The sequence below is a fragment of the Anomalospiza imberbis genome, chromosome 19, assembly GCF_031753505.1.
Source record: "Anomalospiza imberbis isolate Cuckoo-Finch-1a 21T00152 chromosome 19, ASM3175350v1, whole genome shotgun sequence".
Lineage (NCBI taxonomy): Eukaryota > Metazoa > Chordata > Aves > Passeriformes > Viduidae > Anomalospiza > Anomalospiza imberbis.
In genome coordinates this window covers 9,259,651-9,273,499 of record NC_089699.1, presented here as the reverse complement: position 1 = coordinate 9,273,499, position 13,849 = coordinate 9,259,651, and positions in this window count along the sequence as shown.

Sequence of the window (13,849 nt, the reverse complement as noted above, 5' to 3'; positions counted from 1 at the left end):
AAGACATGCCTGGCATTCTGGTCAGGGATAACTGACTCTGGAAGTAAATAATCAGCCATTCTGGAGGGCTGTGCCTATGCATTAGGAGAATTATTGCTTTCTTCCAGCCTCAGCTGTGTACAAATGCATTGCTTCTCTTTATGAGAAATTCTTATCTCCATCTGTCAGTCATCTTGTCTCAGTGGGGAAAAAATCCCCAAGCCCTGTCATATCAGAAAATGAGAAAATTATCAATATCTAGAGTGTATGTGAACAATGGGAGCTCTTTCTTCATTTGGGAGAATGAATCTTGATTGTAATGTCTAATAAATGTTAGCGGCTTCTCAGACTTTCAAAAATGTTAATAATCCTGAGGTACCAAAATACTTTGCCTTGGAGGTCTCCACATTAAAAATATTGTCTTGCCCTCTGCAGCCATCTCCAAGTCTCTCAGAGATGAGTGGTCCTAAACATTGCTTTATGCATTCAGGAAGCAGAGGCAGGATTAGTACATTCATGCAAACACAACAGGCTCTGATGATTGCCTGTGTATCAAGAGTCAGGATCCAGCTCTGGTGCCTAAGATCAGCTTAATAAATACTAACAATTTCTGCCAAGCATAGGAATAGAAAAAATATGTCAATAGCTGTAGCTTTGAATAGGAATCCTTGAGTAAAGGAAATCTCTCATCTTCAGATTTCCACTGGCCTCGTTACGCTGCCATGGGGAAGAGAGAAGGGGGCACAGAGGAGACAGCCCCAAGTGCTGCAGCTGGGCTATGAGGGGGTCCCATTAGTCCCAGGGATGATACCCCACCCCTCTGCATCACAGGGGTGTCTGAACCAGTCTGGGGTCCTTCTTCCCCTGAAGAGCAGCTACTGACAACCCCTGCTGCCCCTCCAGGGGGGAAGGTGGACGTTCAGGTGAGTGGGCTCAGCCTCCCATCCTCCTCTCCTAGAGCCACACATGCATCCCTGTGTTGCCCAGGGTCACAAAATCAACTCTTTGTTGCCACTTTCAAAAGAGTTGATTTTGGCGTCAGCTCCCCGTGGGAAACCTGTGAAGAGCTCCTTTTCCCTCAGGCTATCTCAGACTCCAGTCGAGCCCCAGCTCCTGTGGCTGCACACGGGTCTGTCCCACTGCTTTGGGCTGTCACTCATGAACATGCTCCTTCACATGCTCCAGGGCAGCTTGAAGCAGCCAAGGCTGCCACATGCCACCATATCCCCAGGCATGCAGAAGAGTGGTTTAATTCAGATCCAAGCTTTATTAAGGCTACCTGGAACCACAGGTTTGAGTTCTGGCTCCACTGAAGCTGGCTGAGGGCTCAAGTGGAAAAACGCCGCAGAACTCGCTACTTCTCTAGGCACTCCTGTGATAGGACTCACAATTACATCTGAATCTGTTCTGCTATTTTCCTTTTCAAATATCTGTCCCTTTTGCTTTTATGAGTCATCAGCTGTTTTATTTCCCTAGCAGATTAGATTGTTCCTCTTGCTGTAGCTTTGGGCTTTTTCAGCTGAATGGGACCCAGGAGACCAAGGCATGGAGCATCGGGATTGAAGACACAGTAGAACACTACTGTTGTAATGTGGGCAGCTGGTGCTCAGCAGACATCACAAGTCACTTAAAATGTCTTTAGTTTTTTAGCTATTGCTTGGTTAAATGTGGTACCTGCAGCTTGAACTATAGGCAGAAGCAGGGTATAGGCACTGATGGGCTGTTATGGAGTGCAAGGTGAAGTTTCAGTGTGGGAAGCCAGAGGCAGCACATTTGCCCAGCAAGTCCTTCCAGGCAGTCCATTAGCTGAGCTCCCAAGGAGCCACACAAATGATGTTTATTGCATTTCTTTGAGCCCACACTGGGGAAGTTTATTTAAACTATTTGGTGGGGGGAAAAAAGGGATGTTGGCAGGGCTTTGGGTTCCAGCCACGAGTAGATGGAGCTGTGGGAGTGTTGCTCCCAGAGAGAGGTCCAGGACACCCACACTGGGCTCTTCTTCCTCCCACATCAAGGTGTGCTGAACCCTGAGGAGAGGTTTCCAAACCTTCTTTGGGTCAGGTAAGTTATTTCTGGGATACTCAAACTGGTTGCAAGTGGCGCACTGCACAGCTCACAGATCAGTGTCCCCATAATCTGGGGACTCCCATTCCATCCCATCTGGGCGTTGTGTTGTGCTCCCTCTGCTCTTCAGAGAGCAGAGGACAAGAAACAGGGTCCTTTCAGACACTTTAGCAACTGCTTTCTCAAAGCTTGTGGTGCTGCTCCAAAGGGAGATACTCTAAGCATGCACCAGTCCAGAGCTTTCTGGATGCACCAAGTGAATGAAATGTAATTTCCTTCTTTTTTGTCCGCATTAAGTTCCTCCGTTCTGAAGCTGAATTGAGTTTTCTGATCTAGTTGTCCCCTTTCCAAACAAATAGAATGCTTTGAAAAATTGCCTGTACTTTCATACACCCAACATCTGGTTTTGGTAAAAATTCTGTAACTTTTTAAATACTACTTGCAGTCTAGTGGGGAGGGAGGGTGATATTTAGTAGATAATTTTTGCCCGCATTTTTTAAGGAAGAAAGCCTATCCATTAATTCTGCTGCTGGCAATTGAGAAAGCAGTTGGGCTGAACTTTTAAGTGAACAAACACTTATGGATCTATTTGCACCTGCCCTGAAGTAGACTACCATTGGTGGAAACACTGTAATTATTTACTCTCCCTGGTTTCCACTGTCTACAAAGATCTCCGGGAGCAGCTTGTTAGCAAGTTACTGCTGCACATAGTGAAATTAGAATCAAGTCCTTATTAACAACCAAACCAAACTGACTAAAAATTACTAACATTGGCAATAGCAAAGGTGAGAAGAGCTGCTTCAAGTCAGTTTTTGCTTCTTAGCCCCATCTATTTAAGAAGGCTGAGAATTACAAATGACAAATGTGGCTGGCAGTTGAGCAGGGACAGGGACCTGAGAGGGAGTGATAGGGAGATGCAACAGCAGTTTTTCTTGTGTTCCTTTTTCCATCACTGCATGTTTCCAAATTAATTCCTCTCCCTAAAGAGTCCCTCTCCTTTGTTACCTTCCCACTCTTCTCCCACCTCCCTCTCCCTTGGTTTATTTCTCAAAGCAGATGATCTCGGCTCACCATCCAGGTGAACTCTAGTTTCAGTATCAAAGATCACTTAGGCTGAAAATATCTTTTACTGGGCCCATGTTAAAATCCAGAAGTGTCTGGTCACCAGATATGCAGCTGCTCCTCAGTCAGGGTTATCCATGTGCTGGTACTCCCAGTTCCCTGGTCTCAAGCCATTGCAGTTCATCGCAATTCAGGAGGGTTGTGAACTCAGTTACAGCTGATTATGGACCACATGAGAGGAGATGAAGAAGCAGGAAAAAAAAAGTCATTAATATTCATCCAGACAGCCTGTCCTTCAGAGATTTTTTTGTTTTCATGGCAAGTTTTTTGTGTTTTTGAAGTGACATTAAATTGTTACCACTTTATGTTCATTAGGAAATGTCCAGTGGTGATATTTACTGTTGCCTTCTGGGGTACAGAATCCAAATTATTCAGTTATGAAAAAAAAGCCTTACACTGTTCAGAAGTATGAAATGTGGCCCTTCAGTTTCAAGAAGGAAGTAATGATGATTCAGGAGCAAGAGGATGGATGTGCTACAAACCCCAGTGCTGTGAACTTCTGTCTCCCCTGCAGAACAAGGGAAGAGAATCCTGAGTTGGAACAGCCTGGATGGAGTCAGGTGTGCTCTGTGTCACAGTGATGCACTAAATGTCCAAGACCATCTTTACTGTGGAAAGATATTTTTAAAAATCATCTTTCTTTTGTGCAACCTGCTCTGGGTAAGCCAGCACTAGCAGAGGGTTGGATCAGACATCTCCAGAGGTCCCTTCCAACCCCAACCATTCCATGATCCTGTGATGATATTAGGAAAAATTTCTTCACCTAAAGGTCTGCCAAGAATTGGAACAGGTTGCCCAGGGCCGTGGTGGAGTCACCATCCCTAGAAGTAGCTAAAAGACTTGCAGGTGTGGCACTTGGGGACATGGTTTAGTGGAGAGCTTGGCAGGGCTGGGTTACAGCTCGACTTGATATTACAGATCTTTTCCATCCTAAAGGATCCTGGGATAAGATTCTGCATCTGTGGCAGACTGGTGGGGAGAGGGAACAGACAACTGGTGGTGGGGAGGGTTACAATGAGTCCCTAAGATGAGAGCCATAGTAGAGATTTCAAAATCTTCACTTTGTTAAAGGAGTAAATAGCCTTTCTTGATAGAAGGAGATGCAAAGCAGGTACGAATTCAGTGCCATTGTACAGCAATATCCTTTGGAAATTTGCCAGATGGCTGGTAGCAAGACTTTCAGACTGATTTTTTTCCCAGCCAGCCATGTCATCATCCATCAGACAGTCACTTTTGATTGACATTGCAGAGCATGGCTGTCTCCTTTCTGCCTTGCTTCTGTTTATTTCTAGCAGACTTATTTATATCTGGAACAAGATTTCTTTGTTTCATTAAAAGATTCCTTGATCTAAACTTAAAAGGATTTGTTTTCAGAGAGATCAAAGTCAACCTAATGTCTGGCACCCCTAAAGTTTTCTTACATCTTCAAGTAAACCTGGAAAAGACGTTTTGTGGCAGAGTAGTAAACTATGGTGACTAGGTTAAAGTGGAGCTGGCCATGAATTCTTGGGTACTAATACGTGCCTATCATCCAGGCTTCTTAATTACTATTTTCCAAGAGGTGAAACAATGTTGACAAAGCTTGCACTATCAGATGCAAGTCAAGGTAAAAACCAGTGCCAACAGCAAGCATGGAAAATTACATCCCATTGCCCAGCAACTCACAGTCAAGCAAGTAAAATATGATTTGCACAGCTGAGCAGAGGCATTGTCAGGGTGCTAACCTAGGAGCCACACACTCCTAAACCCCTTCTGTCATGACCTGTTCCTTACTCCTGGGAAAACTTCATGCAGATGGCTCCCTAAAAGAGGCTATTAATTCTGGGTACCTTATTTATTAATTTTGGGATGTCAATCTTTATGTCCCCTGATTTCTAAACACACAATAACACACTCTTGGAGAAAACACACAGTGGCATGCTGTGACTAGGACAGAGCTGTCTCGCTCCTTCCTGTTGCTGTGGAAGGCATTTTTTCCCAGCTTAGTTCAATTATTCCAGGAATCAGCAGGTCTCAGTGCACACCCAAGCCTCTCTGCCTGTTACCTGCCAGTGCCATGGAAAGGATGGGGTGTTTGCAGGTGCTCTGAAGGAGCAAAGCTGAACAGAATTGCTGAGTGTTATTGTGGAAGGTTGGAGTACATCCTGGACATGAATCATCTTGCTCTTTCTGACCTACTGTCCTAATTGAAACTCATTTATTCCTCAGATGCTCATCACTGTCCAGGTTGTACCTTTTCATAATGAAGCAGCAGCCCGGAGCTGCAGGTGTTTGCCCCACTCCTTCATTACGTGACAAATTAGAGGAGATTTAGACATGCTGAATCATGGATCCTCCCCAAACGTGACCCCACATCCCTGCCATTTCATTTTGTTTTTTTCTGTGGCAGGGTCAGGCCAGGACATGGCTTTCCATTGGCTATATGAATTTTACTGCTGTACATATTCCAGTAAAATCAAAGGCCTTAGAAAAGGGATTCTGTGGAAGCATTTTTTTGTCAGGGCCTTTACACTCATTAGTTACAGTTTAGAGCACAAGCTGCAGGGCGGGACCAGCAGAGCTGCTCCAGTTTGATTGTGCAGGTGTTGATGCTTCTTCAGGAACCTACATCACTTTGTAGATCAGAGATGACAGATGTCCCAGCCTCATTTTTCCAACACATTTGAGAAGCACGCTCTTCCCTGACCATCTCATATCTCTATTTATTAACGGGAGGACTGATTGCCTGCTCCAGGATGCCCATGATAACAGTCTGCCCGGCCTCATCCCTTTGAAGAATTTCCATCCAAGGGCTTATCTTTGCTGCAGAATGAGTTGGGACTTCCAGCCAAGGGTGCTCTGCTCCGTGCTCTGCCCACACTCCTCCTGGCAGGGTAACAGTAAATGGCAGCTGAGTAACCCACCAGTTGTCATAGATGAAGAGGTTAAATGTTGGAGTGGCTGCAGACATTGAATCCATCATTCCCCTTGGCAAATCCCCTGGTGCCTCCCTTTAGTCTTCCCAGTGATGTTCTTCCTTGTCATCTAGGCACTTCCCTGATTCAGCTGAATTGGGGACATTAACAATTAATTGTGCCCATTTGGATGTCACTTGGGCAGGCTGCTGTCAAACATTTAGAAAGAACAATCTGGATAGGAATACTGGGCTTTCAAAACACACTTCTGGCAATAGAAGTGAGAGCTGTCAAATGCAGCCTGGGCTGGGAGTAACAACCAACACTAACCTGTCTGGGGAAGCCATGATGATTTTATGTATTTCATTCCTATCTTTGAAGGGTTCTGACAGCATTTTTTAAAATCTTAGAATGTGTTGCTTTTTCACCATTGGAGATTCCTTTTTTTTTTTTTTTTTTTCCATTACATCTTTTAAATGTGTCTTTATTTTGCAAAGGTACAGCTTTTGTGCTGATGAGCCAGAAGAGACCAGATCCTTAATTCTGGCTGGATTCTGACCCAGATTTAGATCAAGTCTGAATTTTAGATTTACTCCTCCTTACCAATTTAAGGTGTTTTTTTACAATTAGTTTTATTCTTAAGGGATTGTCTCTGGAAATGCATTTCAACTAAAATCCTTTTTATTCTACGGAAGGAAACTCTTGGAGAAAATATCATCCAACTCAGAAGAGAATTTCCAGGGAGCAGATCTCCTCGTGAAGGAACAATTGCATTACTATCTCTCTGGAGCTGGAGATAAATGGGCTTTATTCTCTTTGAGGTAAAGCATTTATCAGACAACAAAAGTTACAATTCCTGGAAAGGAACAAGGCTGGGCTGTGCAGCAACAAGTGCTTCTGGAGAATCTAAGCCCGATCCGTGTGCTGAAGTTACTCTTTATTTTCTGACATGAAACCAGTCCCACATATAAAGGAAGCAAATTTCAGCCTCTTCCTTACTTGGTTTTCAACAGTTGCTCAATAGGTCAGCCAGCCAGAAGGAGATGTTCATAGATAACTGGAAACAAAACCAATTTCTGCCACTTCCATGACTGGTTTCACTCCCAGATCCTCCAGCTCAGGGCTGGCATCTTTTGCAAATCCTCATAGGTAGGATTGCTGGTTAATAATTGCTGTAATTCATTTAGGTCATAGCCCTTCTTCTTCTCTTTCTTTTCACTACCTGAGGGAGAGCTGAAACAGAGATCATCCAAGGCACAAGTGTTGGTTTAACTTACTGCCACAGTCAGCTAAATCTGAGCTCTCTGCCCAGTATCCGTGGCTCAGTTCACCTCGGGTCTCTGGCATTGCTTCTTACAATTGCCCTTCTTATACTTAAATTTCAACACCTGAGAATTCTTCTAGTTTTAAGCATAATCACACTGTTTTACCTCCAAATGAGTATGAGGCTATTTTCAAGATTTAAAAAAATCAATTTAAAATACTTGGGTCTGTATTTTCTTGCTTATGTATGCAGGTAGTTTTATTAGAAGTCTGTTCTGAGAAGTGTCATGTGTGTATGCAGCCTTGGATTAGACTGAAATTAAATTGTTAGAATTTATGGAAAAGCTTTTTGTGAGAAAACACCCTCACCTAAATAGCCTTAGAAACTAGGGAGTTAGAGTTGGAGCTCAGAGAGCTATGAATATGGAGAGCCAGGAGTTGGAATAATCTCAAGGGAGGCAACTGAACCAGCCAGGATGAAAGATGAGTTTCAGCAGAAAATTGATCAAGATAACGAAGCAGGGGGAAGATGTCTCGTGACAGCAGCTGGATTTGTAGCATCTAGCCTCAAATAGGAGCATGAAACATAAGTTTGCTTGGAGGAGGAAAAAATCAATCAGGAGATTTCACACAGGATTCTGAGACTATAGAAAGCTCCAAGGCACCCTGGAACACTGCACCATTTACCCTAATCAGGGGGTGAGTCAGCACTCAATTATACGCAGGCAATTTTATATTCAGTTTTTTATGTGTTGGCGACAAAGCAATTTAGATAATATGGTCACATAGCAGAATCACTTTCTTTACAAATCTGAGTTCCATTAGCTACAATAAAAAGTATGTCACTCCAAGTGCTATTTCCCAGCATGGAAGAAAATCGTCATGTGGGATCAAGAAGAAATCTCTTTCCCGTTGCCAAACTCAATGTAATTGTGTGACATGGCTGTTTTATCCCTGCTTCTGAAGATCTTAGTTACAGCTACTCTTGAGACTGCACAGATCCACCGCTGTGTGCAGGGGCTGTCTGAAGTCTTTGCATTAATAATAGCACATGAGATAATGGCTCCTACTGGGTTGTGTGTTCTAGAGAAAACATTCTGTTCTAATGAAGTGGGTCATATATATGTAGGTACACGAGGGTGGTTCCATCACAGGGTAAAGAGCTGTGACCTGTGAAACACAAGAATCTCTGTGAAATTGTGTTATTGGCAAGTCCCATGAGAACTATCCTGGAGGATTTCAAGGTGTGGCTTTATGCAGCCTTTTGACATCAGTTCTGGAAAGACGTTATGCTAACATGACCTTTTGCTTAATCTTTTAAAGCACTTATTATATTATGTTGGGAATGACACCTTTAGGAATTGGAAGTTGGAGAGGAAATTAGTGATTTACTATTTGAACTGAGTAATCATTTCAATGCCAGTGACAGACTGAGTCTTCCATGAACAGGATGCACAAACTGTGTAAAATCTACTATGTATGTCTCAGGAGCAAACACACAGCTTGAATCTTCATCCCCTTCCATTATTCCTGTCTCTGCGACTCAATGGACTTTAATAGGAGCTGAGTAAGGACCAGATCTGTAGCACAGCAAGCTCAAAGAGAAATTTCCATTGACTTTTTTTCCCCCCACGGATAATAGCCTTAAAGATTCAGGGTCAAACCTTCAACTGTCATATCCTGACATCTTTCCACTCAACTAGCTCTTCGTGTCTGCACAAGTACTGGGTTCCTGTTCAGCTGAAAAGAAACACCCTTGTTGGTTTTTGTTTGGTTTTTTTTTTAATGCAGACAATTTTCATGATCTTCTCCTGAGGACGATTTTCAGACTGTATTTATCAAGACACAGACATTTGAAATCATTTACTTTGAAGTCACCATCACTCACACTGTCGCAGCATGACAGCACAGCAGGTTAACTCAGCACTTCTCAAATCAGACCGCCTTCAGACCCAGTATCAACACCTCTAACCAGTGCCTTTCCTAAAGGTGATATTCTGCCTGTCACCTCGTAGTCACTAATTAAACTCTCCAAGTCCTGTGCTCAGAATAAAACACTGTTATTGATAGGAATAGCATGCAGAAAGGCATAAGAAACCCAGTCAACAGTCACATGCTCCAGAGAAAAGGGACTGCCTGAAAGCTTAAAATATGGATGGCTTCTTACTGAGCTGCACTGTTCTTGGTCGTCTTAAATTCTTAGGCAAGAACCAAGGGAGATCTTCTGGGGATATTAAAATTATATTTTGTTCTGGATTTTATTGCAAAAAATTGAGGCACCTTCCAATCTCGATAATAAATTGACAATGCATGGAAGCATCCTTCCTCCCCTTCTCATTCAAGGTGTGTCTAGATCACTTTGTTGAAGACCTAGAAAACAGTGAAGGCTTCACTGATCCTTCCTAAATAAACAAAAAGCATTGCTGGGAGAGCCAAAGGGTGCAGATTTGGTTTAGAGGACACTGTGGTTAGTCAGGAAAGGTGGTATTGGCTGGATTTTTGCCTAAATAAAGTTGAGTTTCCATTTATTTCAAAAAGAGACCCCTGGTAGTTCTCAGATGATATTCTTTTTACCTTAGCTGATGATAATCAGAACATCAAAAAAGTAGCAGAATTTTTGTATTTATTGGACCATTTTGGTAAACAATCACCACTCTATTGCTCTTTCTTTCAGTTGAAATCGACTGAATGAAAGCTATTTCTTTGTACTGACCTTTTTTTCCCCATTTACTATCTATTTTTTTCACATTCAGTATCTCTCTTGAATAAGACTGAATGGTTTTCCTGGAATTCCCTTTTCAGGAAAACAAATATTTACTTGCCTTCCAGGAAAATGCTAAGTACACAAAATTCTTAGGTAAATTCCTAGTGAGATGTTTTTAAGCTACCTTCATCTATTCAGAGATTGAAAGGGCAAAAGGCCAGCCCTTCATCTTCAGTGTTTATTTTTGATCCCCATGAAAGTACTGACAGTTTAAAAAGAAGCTTTCTGTCTCTTTAAAACTGTTTATGAATCATTGTTTGGAATGAGAATAGTAAAGCACTTGAAGTTGATTAACTTAGAAGTTCCATGGCTATCAACTAGGACAGTCCTCACCTCATAATTTTATCTATTAACAGATACTGCACAACTAACTGACATTAAACTGGCAGGTTCCCAGCGCAAAGGTGAACTTGAGTAAAAAATCATATTGGATTTTAATAAAACTTTCTTCAAAGGTCAACCTCTCTAATGTATGAAATCAATCTTCTTTCCTTCTTCTTCAGCCCATTTATTCACAGCTATAGGAAATTCTGATGCTCATAAAATATTTCCCATTCCCTCTCCCTCTTATTACAATTTCTCTCTACTTGTGACCATTACTTTTCATAGCAGTTTTAGATTACTTACTCCTCACTTCACTCTTTTTTACTGGCCTTCTCAGAATCTGTACCCCATTCTGAAAATGTTGCTTGTCAGGCTCCTCTTCAAGAACAGACCCTACCTTATTATATCTTCAGGCAAAACAAACAACCCACATTTTTACTTGAAGTTTCATCCTGTAAGCTGGATGAAACTTTGAGAAGAAAAAAGCTTTGGTGCAAAATCTTTATTTCTCCTGGTGTTATTTCTCCTTCTTACTCAAAAGCTGCTTTCTGTGTCTTGCTCAGGACTCTATCAACTTATCCTAGGTAAGCTTTGGTAGCATTCCACTTAGCAGAGGGTGATATCCTTGTGAGCTCTGAGCTCTAATCTCGTACAGATCAGTTCCTTCTACTGATGTTGGCCCAGAAAAATTCTATATTCACAGGATTAGAGACAAGCTTGGGGCTCTCCGAGAAGGTGACCGGGCTGTTTTGCCTGAATTCTGCTCCTGCTTATTTTTTACTCCATTGAAACAACCAACGTCACTTACAAGGTGATTTTGTGGTTTCCCACCTCAAAAAACCTTTGTGGTCAGAGAGCTTTTGGTACTGGGCAACACCTGATAGGTCCAGATCCCCTTTCTAATCAGTATTTATGGAAAAAATCACTGCTGGTAAAGTGAAATGTAAGAGAATCTACATTCCATTTCAAACTCGGTGCTAAGATATCTGCTGGAGAGCAGCCAGGCCTGGTTGCTCACACTGATAGATGGTGGGGGAAAAGGAACACATGTTAAAATCAGCAAATGGATAAAATTGGGCTAGAGAGGGATGAATACAATGGGGAAAGGTTTCCAATTTTTCAAGATCAAAGCCCTGGCTCCCACGCTAAAAGGAGATTTTGATTCCAAATAGGAAAATGTTAAAAAAGAGACTGCACTGTATTTGGGAATGTATGATACAAACCCTCATGACCACCATCAGGACAAATCTTATATATTCTGTACATCAACATTCATTTAGCAGAGAAGAGGATTCTACGAAAAGGAGGGGTGGTGGAAATTCTGAGCCTGTCTTCCTGCAGCTTTCAAATTCTTGTCCTCGTCGACATAATTAGTAAAATTTTTCTTGGTTATATATAATTGCTTTGAACAACTTTTAAGATTAACAAACTGTATTTTGGATTTGGATGTGTTGATCAATAAACAATACTAATTGAGATTTTTAAAGAGTGCTAGCTATTATTTCAGAAATCAAATTTAGATTTCTTTAGCAGAAAAGAAGGTCTCTGTCAAGTCTGTGCAGTCTCTACAAGGTTTTGTGGTAAATGTAGTTGTTTTACAATGCAGAGATCTTAGATTTGGAGACTATTCTGCAAAGATGCAGACTGTGGAAATTGTAGTTCAGTTGCCGATGGCTGTCTGCTGGCGAGCATTACAGGATCTGGCTACAAACAGGGCATGAGATCAAACCCTTCTTATTTAGTATAGATTAAGAAAGTCTTCTCACTTCTAATCTCACTCCTGCCTCCTGCCCTCCTCTGAAATACTTGTGTGGATTTGCTCTGCTGGGGAGAAGACTTGTCAAGGTCTGTCAGGAGAGATTAAAATATATAGTTTTTCTTTTCTTTTAACATTAATCTTCCAGCTGAATAGAATTGGCAACATGAGTAATATTTTGCTGCTGGAGTTATTTTGTATTGATTGCATTTTAAAAGATTTTCTAGCAGGGAGGCAGACATTTTGTTACTACTGTGTATTAATCAAAAGGACTGAAAAACACTGCAGGCCCTACTCTGACCCTTGTGGATCAAAAAGCCAGTCGAGGCTTTAAGAATAAAAATGATCCTGGATTAAACTTTGGGTTTTGGTGTTAATTATTTAACACTACTAGAGTTTGGCCACCTACCTCTGACATGCCTTATGTGGACCACACTGTGATCACTGCAGTTTAAAAGTTTATTTTTTCAGACAAAAAGGATAAATTAAAACTTTCACTGGAACTCTAGATGTGGGGCTGATCCTCGAAGAGGTTATTCCTGGGCCAATGACCCCTCATTAACATTTAGAATCATAGAGTGGTTTGGGGTGGGAGGGACCTAAAAATTGGTCTAGTTGCATTTAACACCAGATTTTTCTACAGCATGGACTGCATGAGAAGCTTCCTTTCCATAAGCCCCAGAAAAGCACATCCCGATTTTTACAGCTTTAAGGGATCCCATGGCTGCCTTGATTACCAGCGTCTTAGCTCTGTACATTTAATTCAGTTCCTAATGCTTCTCATGTTGCACCAAAGCCATTTAAAAGAAAGTCTCTGCTTCTAAAACCTGGCTTTTTTTAGCAGCTCAGCAGCAGTTACTGGGTTTGTAAAGCTCCTTATGAAATCTCACCTGAAAACACTGATCTGCAGCACGGTGCAGTTTTTCCCACTTCAAAGGGAAATCTGCTGCCGCCACCCAGAACTGAGCAGAGCAAGAGCTGAAGTGTCACTGGCGGTTGATGTCACCTGTCAATGTGTGTTTGCTGTTCCACGGAGATTCCCAAGCTCTAATATCAAACCAAAAATCAAACGAAACAACCCCCTCTATTTGTCTTTTCACCTTCTCCGTTTAGGGAGGGTGGTATTCACATGCCCTCTCAACACAGAGAGACTTAGCTTTCTCAGGACTTCTCCTGAGAGAAGCTGTGAGAGAAACACAGATAAGAGAATCAAAACAATTCTTATCGCATTCGCTGTTCCCTGCTTGCGCCCATGTGGAATGTGGTATAGAGATTGTTTACCCAAGGTGATTGCTGAATTATATTCTAGTAATAGTGTTTTAAATTCATTGACCAATTGGATCCAGGGCTGCGTCGGGACTCTCGGGAGAGAGTCATGAGTTTTCTAGTTAGTAGTTAGTAATAGTTCTTGTTAGTACAATACAGTGTAATATAATTATAATATAATTTATTAAAAGCAATTAATTAACCTTCTAAAATCATTAAAGTTCAAACATCATTCTTCCTGAGTCAGGGATCCCAACACCCATAAGGGAGTTGTTTCACTTTGTCTCTTTTTAATCAAAACAAATACTCCGGACTCTCTTTCAGATTCCCAGAGATGCTACATTAGCTCCCAGTAGTCTCCCAGTTGCCAGTGCTTGTAATGTTACAATCTTCACATTTTATTTTCCATTTGGGGAG